Here is a 13,080-nt window from a genome sequence, read left to right as displayed (position 1 = left end):
AAGGGCATTGCTTCTTCTAGGAAGTCCACCCTCATATCCTCTTCTCTCCCAAGGCTAGCTTATGTGCCCTCCTCTGGACTCCTAGATTGATCTATACCAACCCTCTCCATGGTACCTGCTACTTTCTAGTGCAAATTTTTGTCTTTCTCATCTGCTTAGGGGCAGATAATGTCTTTCATCTCTTTCCCTTAGTGTCTGGCACCTAGTAAGTCTCCATAGATATTTAGTAAATGAATGAATGAATTAAAGATGATATCAACCTCCACCAATGTTAATATTCAACCCTCACTCCTCATCAACTACCTGGTACAAGACCTTACATGCTAGAATTCATGTTCAATGTTCAATTTTATTTGGTATATCCTACCTCCTGGCACAGCCTTGAAATAGAAATGTGTACAGAAAATATCAACTAAAGTATTACCAAAGCAATACTTTGACTCTTGTCAATACCCCCAAATTGGGGCAAGGATCACAACAGGTTTCTGCTCACTTTCTGACCAAATCAACAACAGCTTTTGACTCAAAGCCAGAGTCTGACCTTGCTCTGAACATATTTCCTAGGCATTCTTTGGTTTCCCAGTCTCCTAGTCTCTGCCTTGGACTTGACCCCTTATTGACATTTCCCAACAGATATGCCAAAAATGGGTTATGAGTGCTGGTGTATAGATCCCTCAGCTGTTGGAGCTTTCAGGTAGGACCTGTGGTAGACAGAGCCCCTCATTCAGAGATATGGGCCACACTGATGGCTACAGTTCCTGTTCTTCCCTCTCCAACACCCCATGACTGTGTCAACCAGGTATGATGCCCTAAATAATTCAGCCCTTAAGTCTAACTTCAAACACTCTGCTGAAGCCTTGGCCCATTACTTTTAAATTTTCTCCCCAGGGAAGAAACAGAACATTCTAGGATAATTTGTCTCTGAATTCCAGCAATACAGGTATGTTTTCAGATTCCCTGGGCTGAGGCAGAGAAGCAGGAAGCAGGCTTTTTAAAGGCAAGGGGTGGGAGAGACAGTGAATAAAAACACTCTAGAATCAAGAGGCTACTTCCTTGGTAATATGAAGTGAGAATCTTGGCTTTATGCCTGGGAATGAGGAGGATGAGGCCTGAAAGTCACCCTTACTATTCAAAAGAGGCAATGTAGATTGAAGAATGAGACTACCAGAGGACTAGGAGAAAATCCCCCTCACAGTGGTTATTTTTTTCAGGCCAGCATGGCTGAAACCAATACGTAATGAGATGAAAGGAAAAAAAATATGTAAGCATTAGAGACAAAGGAGACACAAAAGCATAGGCATTGGGGAGGAGCAATCAAGATAACACCCAAAACCTTACATTTGAATAGTACTTTACAGCTGACAAATCTCTTTCACCTTCCTTCTTTACCCTCTCTGGGGCAGACCTGCAAAGAATCCATGTGTGAGGAAACTACCTGAGGCTAGAGAAAGAACCATCTGAAAGAATTAGAGATAACAGTGCCTAGCACTCATACAGTTAGAAATAGCACCTGCTCCCACCAGTCAGCCTGGAAAACCTCATGGTTCCTGGGATGTTGGATGGAGTACCCAGAAGGGTCAGAAGGGTAAATAAGTAGACTTAGAATGAGAACTGCTCTGGTCCTGCCTAGTACATTTTAAGAGAACGACCTGAACAGATCAATTTTTTTCCATGTAACTTTATTGTGTCTCAGAATAAAGCTTAAGAATATTTATAGGAATATAGAAATATCCACAACTGACAAGGTAAAACTCACGATGTCTGGTATCTAGTAAAAAGTTACCAGGCGTGCACATAATCAGGAAAATCTCACCTATGAGAAGGAGAAAAATCAATCAATGAAAACTGACCCAGAACTGAAATAGATGTTAAGATTAGCAGACAAGTATTTAAAAATGGTTATTATAATTGTATTCCATATGTTCAGATAGTTAAGAAATAAAAAAATTTTTTAAAAACCCTTGTACTTCTAAAGATGAAAAACATTAGACTGTATTAACAGTAGGTTAGGCTTTGCAGAAGATAAAATGACTGAACTTGAAAACTGCAATAGTAAGTATTTAAACTAAAATACTGAGAGAAAAAAATTAATTTTAAAAATAAAGCATCTGTGAGCTATGGGATAACTTCAGACAGGCCAATATCCACGTAATTGAGATTCCCTAGGAGAAGAGGAGGGTATTGGAAAAGATACCTAAAGATATAATGACCAAGAAGTTTTCAAATATAACAAAAACTATAAATCCAAGAAACCCAACAAACCCTCAACACAAGAAACACAAAGCAAACTACACCAAGGAACATAAAAATAAAATAAAGTGGCAAAAAAGGGAAAGAAAAGAAAATCTTTAAAGTAGACAGAGGAAAAAAAGACAAGCTATATACAGAGGAACAAAGATAAGGATGACAGCAGACTTGTTATTGGAAACAGTGCAAGCAGACAGTGGAGCAACATCTTTAAAGTACTAAAAGAAACAAAACAAAAATAAAGAAAAACAACAAAACCTGGGAATTCTGTGCCCAGCACAAGTATTTTCAAAAACAAAAGTGAAATAAAGACTTTTTCAGATATACAAAGATGAAAGAATTCTTCACTAGCAGATTTGCAAGACAAGAAATGTTAAAAGAAGTCCTTCAGGAAGAAAGAAAATGGTATCAGATGGAAATACAGATCCATACACAGGAATCAAGAGCACTAGAAATACTACACGGGTAAATAAGGTTTTTTTCCTCTTATTATTTGAATCTATTTAAAAATAATTGACTGTTTAAAAACTAATGATAACAATGTAGTGTGGGATTTATGGTACATATATAAGTAAGGTATATGACAACAGCACAAAGACCAGGAAGGGAGGGATGGAAGTATACTATTATAAGGTTCCTATACTTTATGTAAAGTGGTATAATACCACTTGAAGGTAAACTGTGATAAGTTAAAATACTATAAACCCTAAGGCAATCATTAAAATAATAAAGAGTTATAGTTGATCAGCCAACAAAGGAAGTCAAATGGGATCATAAAAATATTAAATTAATCCAAAAAAGCAAAAAAAGGGAGGAAAAGCAACAGATGAAACAAATAGAAAAAAAAAAAGGTGATAGATTTAAATCTAAACATATCAGCAATCACATTAAATATAAATTGTCTAAATAACACAATCAAAAGGCAGAGATTGTCAGATTAGATAAAAAAGCAAGTCCCAATTATATGCTGTCTACAGGGAATGCACTATAAGTACAAAGACACAAGTAGGGTAAGAGTAAAAGGACAGAAAAAGATATAGCATGATAACACTAGCGAAAAAAAAAGCTGGGTGGCTATATTAATATCAGACATAGTAGATTGCAGAGTGAATAACATTACCAGGAAAAAATGAATAATATTATCATTTGATAATGATCAAGGGGTCAATTCATCAAGAGGATATAATAACCCTAAACAGTTATGCTTCTACCAACAAAAGTTCAAACTATGTAAAGACTGATTAAACCCACAAGGAGAAATAGAGAAATCCATAATTATAGTCAGAGATTCTATGCCCCCTCTCAGTAATTAATAGAACAAGTAGACAGGAAATTTGTAAGGATATAGATTTGAACACTCTCAACCAACGTGGTCTGACATTTGTAGGACACTCCACCCCCACCCCAACAGCTGAACGCATATTCTTTTCAAGTGCTCACAGAATATTTACCAAGATAAACCATATTCTCAGCCATAGAATGAGTCTCAACAAAGTTAAAGAGATGCAAGTCATACAACATATTTTCTCTGACTATAATGTAATTAAATTAGAAATCAGTAACAGAAATATTACCAGAATACTCACAAATTATTGGAAACTAAATAACACATTTCTAAATAACCCATAGGTCAAAGAAGGTGGCATCAGTTAACCAGGTGTCCATAGTATGCTATGCATTGTGTTAGGTTCTTTATCGACATTATCTGTAAGCATTGGGATCAATCATAAGATAGGTATTATTAATTTCATTTTACAAATGAGAAAACTGAGTCTCAGTAACTTGTTTAAACAATGTTTTATAACTAGAAAATGGCAAGCCGAGTCTCTCTAACTATAACTTCCAGTACTTTTCACTGAAACATGTACTTCTCCAAAACTCACTGTAAAATCTCCAGCTCTTCTGCTTCTTTATTACTTTGAATTACATTCACTCTTGGGCCTTTGGTTTTTAAATTATGACACTGTAATTGTGCATGTGCAACAGCCTTTTTTTTTTCTTTTGCAATACACTCCTTTTGTGTGCATGTTGTCTTCTAAGGAGAATTGTATTCACTTTAAAGGAAAGAGTCCATCTTACTCATCTTTTCTATCTCAACTATTCCTCGATGTACCTAGTGGGCATAGTGCTCTCCTTTCAATAGTCACTCAACCCAAAAACTCTGCAGTTCAGCAGCTTGTCAGCAGTAAGGTGTCACATTTCCCAGTTCCATTTAGCACTGAGAATGTATTTGCCATGTAAATGAAGGTTAGGATCCCAGGATAAAATAAAGAAATTCAGTTGAGCACATAATAGGTTTAAAATATAGTACTGACATAGCACATTGTCTATGATTAAGGAGGGTGATATAGAAAAATGCTTTTCAGTTTTCACCCTAGAACTCCAGGAATATATTTCTCCTCCATCTGTTGGCTCTTGTAGTGGGGAAGGGGATGAATTCTGGGAATGGCAAAGTGGTCTTTGGTGGAAAGAAGTAAGAAGAAACAGAGGAAATTACTTCTGGGTACCAGTGATGGTTTGACCCACCACATTACATCTGCTGAAAGAACAATATCTTCTTAGGTGCCCTGAATAAGGGAACAAATAAGTTCCCTCCATTAGAACAACTTTATGTCCAAATAAGAAGTGTCTAAGGAGTACCCTAAAGAGATGCACCTTAAAGTTGAAGACTATGTATATAAATCTTCAGTTACTGATTGGGACTGATACTAAAAATAACTATTGCAGGTGCCAATACCTCCCAACACAAGTAGTTTCGGTACTGAGACTATCTCTGAGGACTTAAACACCAACTTTATCACATTTACATATGTAATAATCACCCTGTCCATTCTCACACATCTCTACTTGCTGGAGACTATTTTTCTTTATATCTAAAATGCTTTAGCACCTTTTCCTATAAAAGGCATATTTTTAGAACTCCACATTTTTTTTAAAGTAAAGTTTTATTTTCCTACAGTCCAACTGTGTGTGTTTAGGAAGGTACACGGGCCTAGAAATTCTGAGAAAATTATAGTAGTTGTTCTTTGCTGGGGTGCTCTCTTTCACTGATCCCTTTTCTTTCTTTCTCAATAACTCTCTTCATTTACATATTATTGCTTTAAAGGACCTTCAAAATATTCCCTCCTGACTATAAACTAGAAGCTAAATATCTGGTCACTCTGAGGCAGGAAAGCAAAAGAAATAATTAACTGTTAACATTTTATCCATGCAATAACAACAACAATAAAATACCTTGTTTGTGGATTAAAAGGCAAAGTCAATCCTAGAGGTTGCCAATACTAGTTACAAGGTATAATTTGACAGATAACACCAGGTCCAGACTGTAAGAAAAATACAGTCCAGATTCCAGAAAACATGGCCACCCTCTGGGGCCTGAGACATATAGCAGGGAAAGATTCTGGCCCTGACCTCTCCCCACCTAGCCCACCAAGGAATGGGGAGCTGTGGAAGGCAGAGTCAGGGCTGTAAGCTGGGCCTAGGGGAGCCAGGACTAGCACTTAGAATGGGACACAAAGAAGATGGTGCAGAGAGCAAGGGGACTAGAGGCCAGAGGTTGGCCCAGAGCTGCTTCCTGAGACAAACCAGAGGGAACAATAGACAGCAAAGATAGCTGAGCAATTAGGAGACCAAAATGAGGCGTGCGCTATGCAGACATGGAGCTCTGAAGACTGGAGGAAGGCTTCCTCCTTTTCCCACTGAGCAGGCCCCGGATATAGCCAGCGGGCATTCATATTGCTGCTCGGAAGCAACCCATCACTCCTGGAATTTGATAACACAATCTCCACTCCTCTGGTCACCCTCTCCCTTCCCTCCTTTCCCTCTCTCTATTGGAATTGGCAAAACAATGAAGGGGAACATGTAGCCACAACATAAAAATGTGGACAAAAATATTTTAAAAGTGAAGAAGATAGACTTAAATATACAGATGTGGATACATAGACTGCCCAGTGACCCCATCTCGGCAGAAATTCATTCTTGCATGGAATTCCTGAAGCCAAAGAAACAAGCAGTTGGTGAGACAGCATCCCCATGGAACAGAATAAGGCTGCCTGCTGCAAGGTTTGGCAATTCAAGAGGTATGGGGGGAAATGTACCCACAGCAATGTTCTCTCTCAAAAGATGTAACTTTGCAGTGTTGCTGTTTTTCCTGTTTTCTGTATTCTATGTTTGGCTGGCAGTGGGAGGGAGTGGGTGTCAGAGAGAGAAGACTGGGCTTTGGAGAGACAAGACAGTTGGCTTGAAAATACTGCTGAAAACTGTGGGGCTTGTGGATTCATTTTTCTCTCCTGTTCCATTCCTAATGAAGGAAAAGAGGAAAAGGCTGTTCCTGACGTGGAAAGGTGGGTCAGATGGTGAGGTGACCAAATCAGAGGGTTTGGCCACACTTCTGCTTCTATCCCTGTTAGCATAGTGCTCTTTCAAGTCCTTTCACCCTGTTTTGGTCACATATATCTCTGTTGCCTGAGGTTATGCCTATATACATCTGTAGGGAGCCCACAGCCTCTGATATAAGAGCAAAGGTACCTGACCCTCTTAAAGACGATGCTCCTGCTCCCTTTCCACCTTCCCAGACTCTGGACTCTTTTTACCTTAGACCATTCATGCTGCTATAACAAATGCTTTACAATGGGTGGCTTATACATAACAGAAGTTTATTTCTTACAGTTCTAGAGGCTGAGAAGTCCAAGATCAAGGTACCCACAGATTCAGTATCTGGTGAGGGCTTCAATTCCTGGTGCACAGATGATCTTCTCACTGTGTCTTTATATGGTAGAAGGAACTAGCTAGCTTTCTAGAACCTCTTTAAAAGGGCACTGATCACCTCCCAAAGTTCCTGCCTCATAATACAATCACATTGGGAATTAGGTTTCAATATATACATTTGGAGGAAACACAGACATTCAGACCATACTGCTACTTGCCCCAGGTTTTACCTTAGTTAACCTCCCTGGGCTTGGTCCACAGATTATGTGGAACAGAGTTTCTCAACAGTAACACCATTAACATTTTGCACTGGATAATTCTTTGCTTGTGGGGCTCTTGTGGGTTGAATTCTGTCCCCGTAAAAAGATATGCTGTAGCTCTAACCCCAGTACCTTAGAATGTGACCTTATTTGGAAATAACGTTGTTGCAGATATAATTAGTTAAGATGAGATCATACCAAAATAAGGTAGGCCCATAGTGTGGTATGACTGGTGTTCATTCATATAGAAAGATGTCCAAATGAAGATACAGACATACAGGGAGAGCGACATGAAAGCTGAGGTTGGAGTGGTGCAGCCACATGCCAGGAAACAGCAAAACCACTAGCAAGTCACTGGAAGCTAAGAGAGAGGCCTGGAACAGATTCTCCCTCACAGCCCTCAGAAGGAACAACCCTGCTAACACTGCAATCTCAGATTTCTAGCCTCCAGAACTGTGAGACAATACATTTCTGCTGTTTTAATCTGTGCGGATTGTGGTACTTTGTTACAGTAGCCATAGGAAACAAACACGGGCTGTCCTGTGCACTGTAGAATGCTTAGCAGCATCCCTGGAATCTACCCACAGGATGCCAATAGCAACCTCTTCCCCAGATGTAATAATCAAAAATGTCCCCAGCTACTGTCAGATGTCCAGGTGGGGTAGAAGTCGGGGGGAGACAAAAATTGCCTTCCAGTTGAGAACCACCATTTTAGACCATAAGACCATAGAGGAAGCTGTATTGAGAAAGATCATACAACCTTCCCAGTTTACAGTATTTTTCTGATAATCCTTCAGATGGCAGAAACCTTAAGGAATCCTCTAATCCATGGTTCTCACAGGACAGGGGGAGGAGGTTAGGGGGTTGAGGGCCAAGGGGTATGAGGGATAAAGAAAGGAGCTTGGAGGGACAATGCAGGGCCCAGGCTCTGCTCCAGATTATGTAAATTAGGATGGGCTGGGGGAGGGAGTTGCGGGAATGTCTGGCAGCCACATGTTTTAAAAGCTCCCAGGTGACTCTAATTGTAGCCACTCATCTACCATTGAAACCACTCATCTACCATTGAAACCGCTCATCCAAGGGAAGGGCTCAAAGCCTGGGCTGAAATTCCAACATGAGAGAAATCTAGTCTTTTGTCTTGAAATTGCTCAGAACTTAGGACAGTGATCTATTTAACACTTTGTTTGGCAGTTTAAAAATAGTAACTGTGGGTTATAGAAATGAAAACCAGAAATGACCAAAATGCTCAACAATACAGAATAGTTCACTACACTGTGATAACACGTGATAGAGTATTACCCACTCACTACAATTATGTTTTTGAAGAATATTTAATGAAAAATAAATAATAAAAAAGTTCTTAATGTAATATTAAAGAAGAAGTCAGAATAAACCAAAGTACGGTTCTAATTTTATTACCAAAAAAACTTACTACTGATAATGATAATGATTATGCTATTATATCATATTATAGATAAGGAGACTGAGGATTAAAAATGTAAAAGAAGCTCACATAAATAGTTGATGTTGATCTGGAATTCACATTTGTTTGATCCTGGGTAAAACAATCTTAGTATTCTGCTGTGCTAAATGGAAATTTATCAATAAATATTAATAATGATTATGTCTCAGTGATAGAGATAAATTTTCTTTTCCACTATTTCCTTGCTTCCTAATTATTCCATGGTGAATATGTATTAGTTTCATAATTAGAAAAAATGGAAAAAATCACTTAAATATAAAAATTATATGCAGGGCATTGTTTAGAAATTACTCCAATGAAGAAAATGTGGTACATATGTACAATAGAGTAGTATTCAGCCATAAAAAAGAATGAGATCCAGTCATTTGCAAAAACGTGGATGGAACTGGAGGTCATTATGTTAAGTGAAATAAGCCAGGCACAGAAAGACAAACATCTCATGTTCTCACTTATTTGTGGGATCTAAAAATCAAATCAATAGAACTCAGGGACATAGAGAGTAGATGGAAGGTTTTTAGAAGCTGGGAAGGGTAGTAGGGAGTTGGGGGTAAGGTAGGAATGGTTAAGAGCTACAAAAAATAGAAAGAATGAAAAAGACCTACTATTTGATAGCACAATAGGATGACTATAGTCAGTAATAACTTTATTGTATATCTTAAAACAACTTAAAGAATTTAATTAGATTGTAACTTAGAGGCTAAATGCTTGAGGGGATGGACACCCCATTCTCCATGTTGTGTTTATTTCACATTGCATGCCTGTATCAAAACATCTCATGTACATCATAAATATATACACCAATATGTACCCATAAAAAATTTAAACATAGTAAAAAAATTTTTAAAGAAATTATTCCAAAAAGTAAGCAGAAACATTTGTTTTGCAAATGTTTCCTTATTTTTGTAAGAAGAAAGGTGTGTAAGACTATTGGTAGGAAGGTAAATTAGTATAGCCATCATGGAAAACAGTATGGAGTTTCCTGAAAAAAATAAAAATACAATTACCATACAACCCAGCAATTCTGTTACTGGATATATATCCAAAGGAAATGAAATCACTATGTTGAAGATATGTCTTCACTCTCATGTTTACTGCAGCACTATTCACAGTAGTCGAGATATGAACTCAACCTTCAAGATATGAACTCAACCTTCGTGCCCATCAGTGAATAAATGGATGAAGAGGACAAAGGGTCTTCAAAAAGTTCATAGGAAATGTGTAGTACTTAAAAGGAAACTATGCATGGATTTCAACTTTTTTACACCAAAATAAACTCATACTAACTTGTCATAACATACCTGAACAGGAAGTAGTTTGAGGTACTAAGAAGGATAAGACATCAGTTTCAAACAGCCCCAATCAGAGCAACATGAATTCTGCTAAAATTGAAGCAAGGACAAACATCAAATTTATGGTGAAGCTTGGGTGGAAGAATGGTGAAATTATTTATGCTTTATAAAAAGTTTATGGGGACAATGCCCTAAAGGAATTGGCAGTTTATAAATAGCTAACTCATTTTAAGAAGGAGTGAAATAATTTTGAAGATGAAGCCCGTAGCAGCAGACCATCCACATCAATGTGTAGGTGTCTTGAACTTGATGGAACTTATGTTGACAAATAACGTTTATATATTTTTTTATTTTTAATTCCATTTTCCATAAACTTTTCAAAGTGCTGTCATATATAGACAATGGAATACTATTCAGCAATAAAATACAATAAAATGGAATACTATTCAGCAATAAAAAAGGAGATCCTGTCATTTTTGACAACATGAATGGACCTAGAATATGTTATGCTAAGCGGGATATGCCAGGCACAGCAAGATAAATACTGCATGATCTCACTTATATGTGGAATCTAAAAAAGTTGATCTCACAGAAGCAGAGAGTAAGGTGGTTACCAGGGGCTGGGATAATTGGGGGTGGTGAGGTGGGGGGTCTTGAGGTGGGGGAGTTGGGGAGATGTTGGCCAAAAGATACAAAATTTCAATTAGATAGAAGAACATGTTCAAGAGATCTATTGTACAACATAGCATCTATAGTTAACAATATATGTATTCTTAAAAAATCCTAAGGGAGTAAATATAAAGTTCTCTCACCACAAAAATGATAACTATGTGAGGTGATGCATCTCTTAATTAGCTATACATTATTCTTCAATGTATATATATTTCAAAACAACATGTTGTACATAGTAAATACATACATACATGTTTCTGTTGATTAAAAAATGAGAAATTTAAAAGAAAAAGAGAAAGATGTGCAAGATAACTGATTACCTTGGGAGTGTGGAATTGGAAAGTGGGAGTGGAGGAATAATTAGCTCTTTACACATCTTTGCAATGTTCCACTTGTTATTACAATAAACAGGACTTTTTCAAAAATTTGAAAAACACCAAAGAAATTTTAAAAGGGAAAGATAAGGATTCAATATACTTTTGTCAATTGACAGGTAAAAATGTGAGTGCATTTACAAATACAAATAAATTTCATTACAAATATATTTATCTTAAAGATGAATGCATTTTCTAGTTATGTAGAGCCTGAAGACACGAATGCTTGAAGAAATACAATAAAATATACAATCACAAAACATATAAAATGTCTCTGTAGCCCCATCAGACATTTCACCTTTCTCAGTTTGGACTTTATGACATTGCTTATCATAGCTTAGAAGAAACATGATGTTGGTATGACATACATATGCAAAAAAAACTCACTAAAAATGATCACCTATGAAGTCCTAGAAATTATTCTCCCTAGGCACAATGCCAGCATTAGTTATTCATAACCCTGAATTGTTTTCCTCAGCCATCAGAAGTAAGAAACATGTCAAATTTGAAAGTACTTAAAAGTGAAGCAGGTGCTCTGATCACACCCCTAGAGCCTATGTCTGAAGTGGCACTGTAAGTTTTGGTTGAAAGCCTTCCCTATCACCATCATATAAATGTCAAAAGCCTTAGTGTCATGGCATAGAACTAACAGCAGCACAGAATGACAGGCAGGGAGTCTGGACCTTGGGTTCCTCCATGTGTCAAACTGACAAGCTAATATAGATTTAAATGCTTAGGCCTTTTAAATGAGAATTAGCAACACAAACATGGAGTAATGCAAAGTGAAAGGGATAACAGGTAACACTCAGATCTAGAAGAATCATCCTCTTTTGTCTAGTCTCATTGGTTCACTCTAGGATTGGGCTATCAGCATGGCTTTAGAAAGCCAAGTCCACTTGTATCTCACCTTCCTCAGGTACACTGTTAAAATCATCATCATCATCCAGCAGAAATGTAGGTGTCAGGCACAGGGCTGCTCTAGAGACTGTATAGTAGCTGATTAGGCCCCGTGGAATGCAGACTAGCCCTAGAACCATACTGTAGTGTTGGGAGAGACCCAACAGTGAGTAGAAATAGAAAAACTTAGCTTCTGCAGTGGCTCTCAGGGTGTCTCTGCTCATGACTGGGATTTGTGGACACTGCCATAGGTACCCCCCTTCATTTTTAAAGGGATGAATTGTGTTCAGAATGCTCAGTATATAAGGCATGGAAAAACATAAACTGTATTTCAGAGTTCATCATCAATAAAAACAAAATTTGACAAGTTTCTCCTTGAGGTGCCTAGGGTTAAGTCTTGGTTCTCTACACAATTAAGTTATATAGACCCCAAGGACATGAAAGAAATGAAGGGTGACAGTAGCACAAATTAGCAATATAATGCTGAGGTCATACTTGGTAAAGGAGTGACCAGGGCAGGAGGGATAAGGCTGGAGAAATTTTCAGGAAGTGACTTTTTGAGCCAACTTAAAAGCCTAGAATGTGAAGCCAAAGAGTAATCTACTAGGAAAGGGAATGGCAGGGGCAATAGTACAGATTTGGAAAGCTCACTGTGGGAGCACAGCAGAAGTGTCTAACAGCTCTCCAGGCAGAACAGCTGTCCTCAGAGAAGCACGGTTTGAGAGTCAGAGACCCCAGCTGCAGTCCTCACTGTGGGATAAGCCCTAATGAGTGGCTGTCTGGTGTGGAAAGCTGGTGGGAGGGAGTCAGAGGAGGGAAAGACAAGAGGAAGGAGACCTATGCTAATGACAAGGCCATCTGCACACACTTCTCAAACAGGGCTGGATTGGGAGATTTGCTTTAGGACAAAAGAGACACCACATAGCCACTAAGGACTGTTCACCATGCACTGTCGGCCAAAACCCAGGGCCATCTGGGACCTCTGGCTCCCCACTTTCAAAGCAGGAACATGTTCTTCCCACTTCCTTTCCTTAGGAGATTAACTGAAAAGACATAGCCATTGCAACATTTCCTCAGAGCAGAGAAGCTGCAGGAGATCAAAGTCTCCCCACATAAAGCTCTTCAGGGAAAGGGCAGAATCCAAATAGCTG

At 38.2% G+C, this 13,080-nt stretch overlaps 1 protein-coding gene across 25 annotated transcripts in view; it reads right to left on the bottom strand.

Moving 5' to 3' along the window:
* Window positions 1–13,080, bottom strand: part of KALRN (kalirin RhoGEF kinase) — a 692,638-nt gene that overhangs the window by 348,930 nt on the left and 330,628 nt on the right. The gene's annotated exons all lie outside the window — the stretch shown is intronic.

Source organism: Pan paniscus, chromosome 2 (assembly GCF_029289425.2).
Source record: "Pan paniscus chromosome 2, NHGRI_mPanPan1-v2.0_pri, whole genome shotgun sequence".
Classification (NCBI taxonomy): domain Eukaryota; kingdom Metazoa; phylum Chordata; class Mammalia; order Primates; family Hominidae; genus Pan; species Pan paniscus.
Note: the sequence above shows the minus strand (reverse complement) of the source record. Positions and strands in the feature narration are given on the sequence as shown.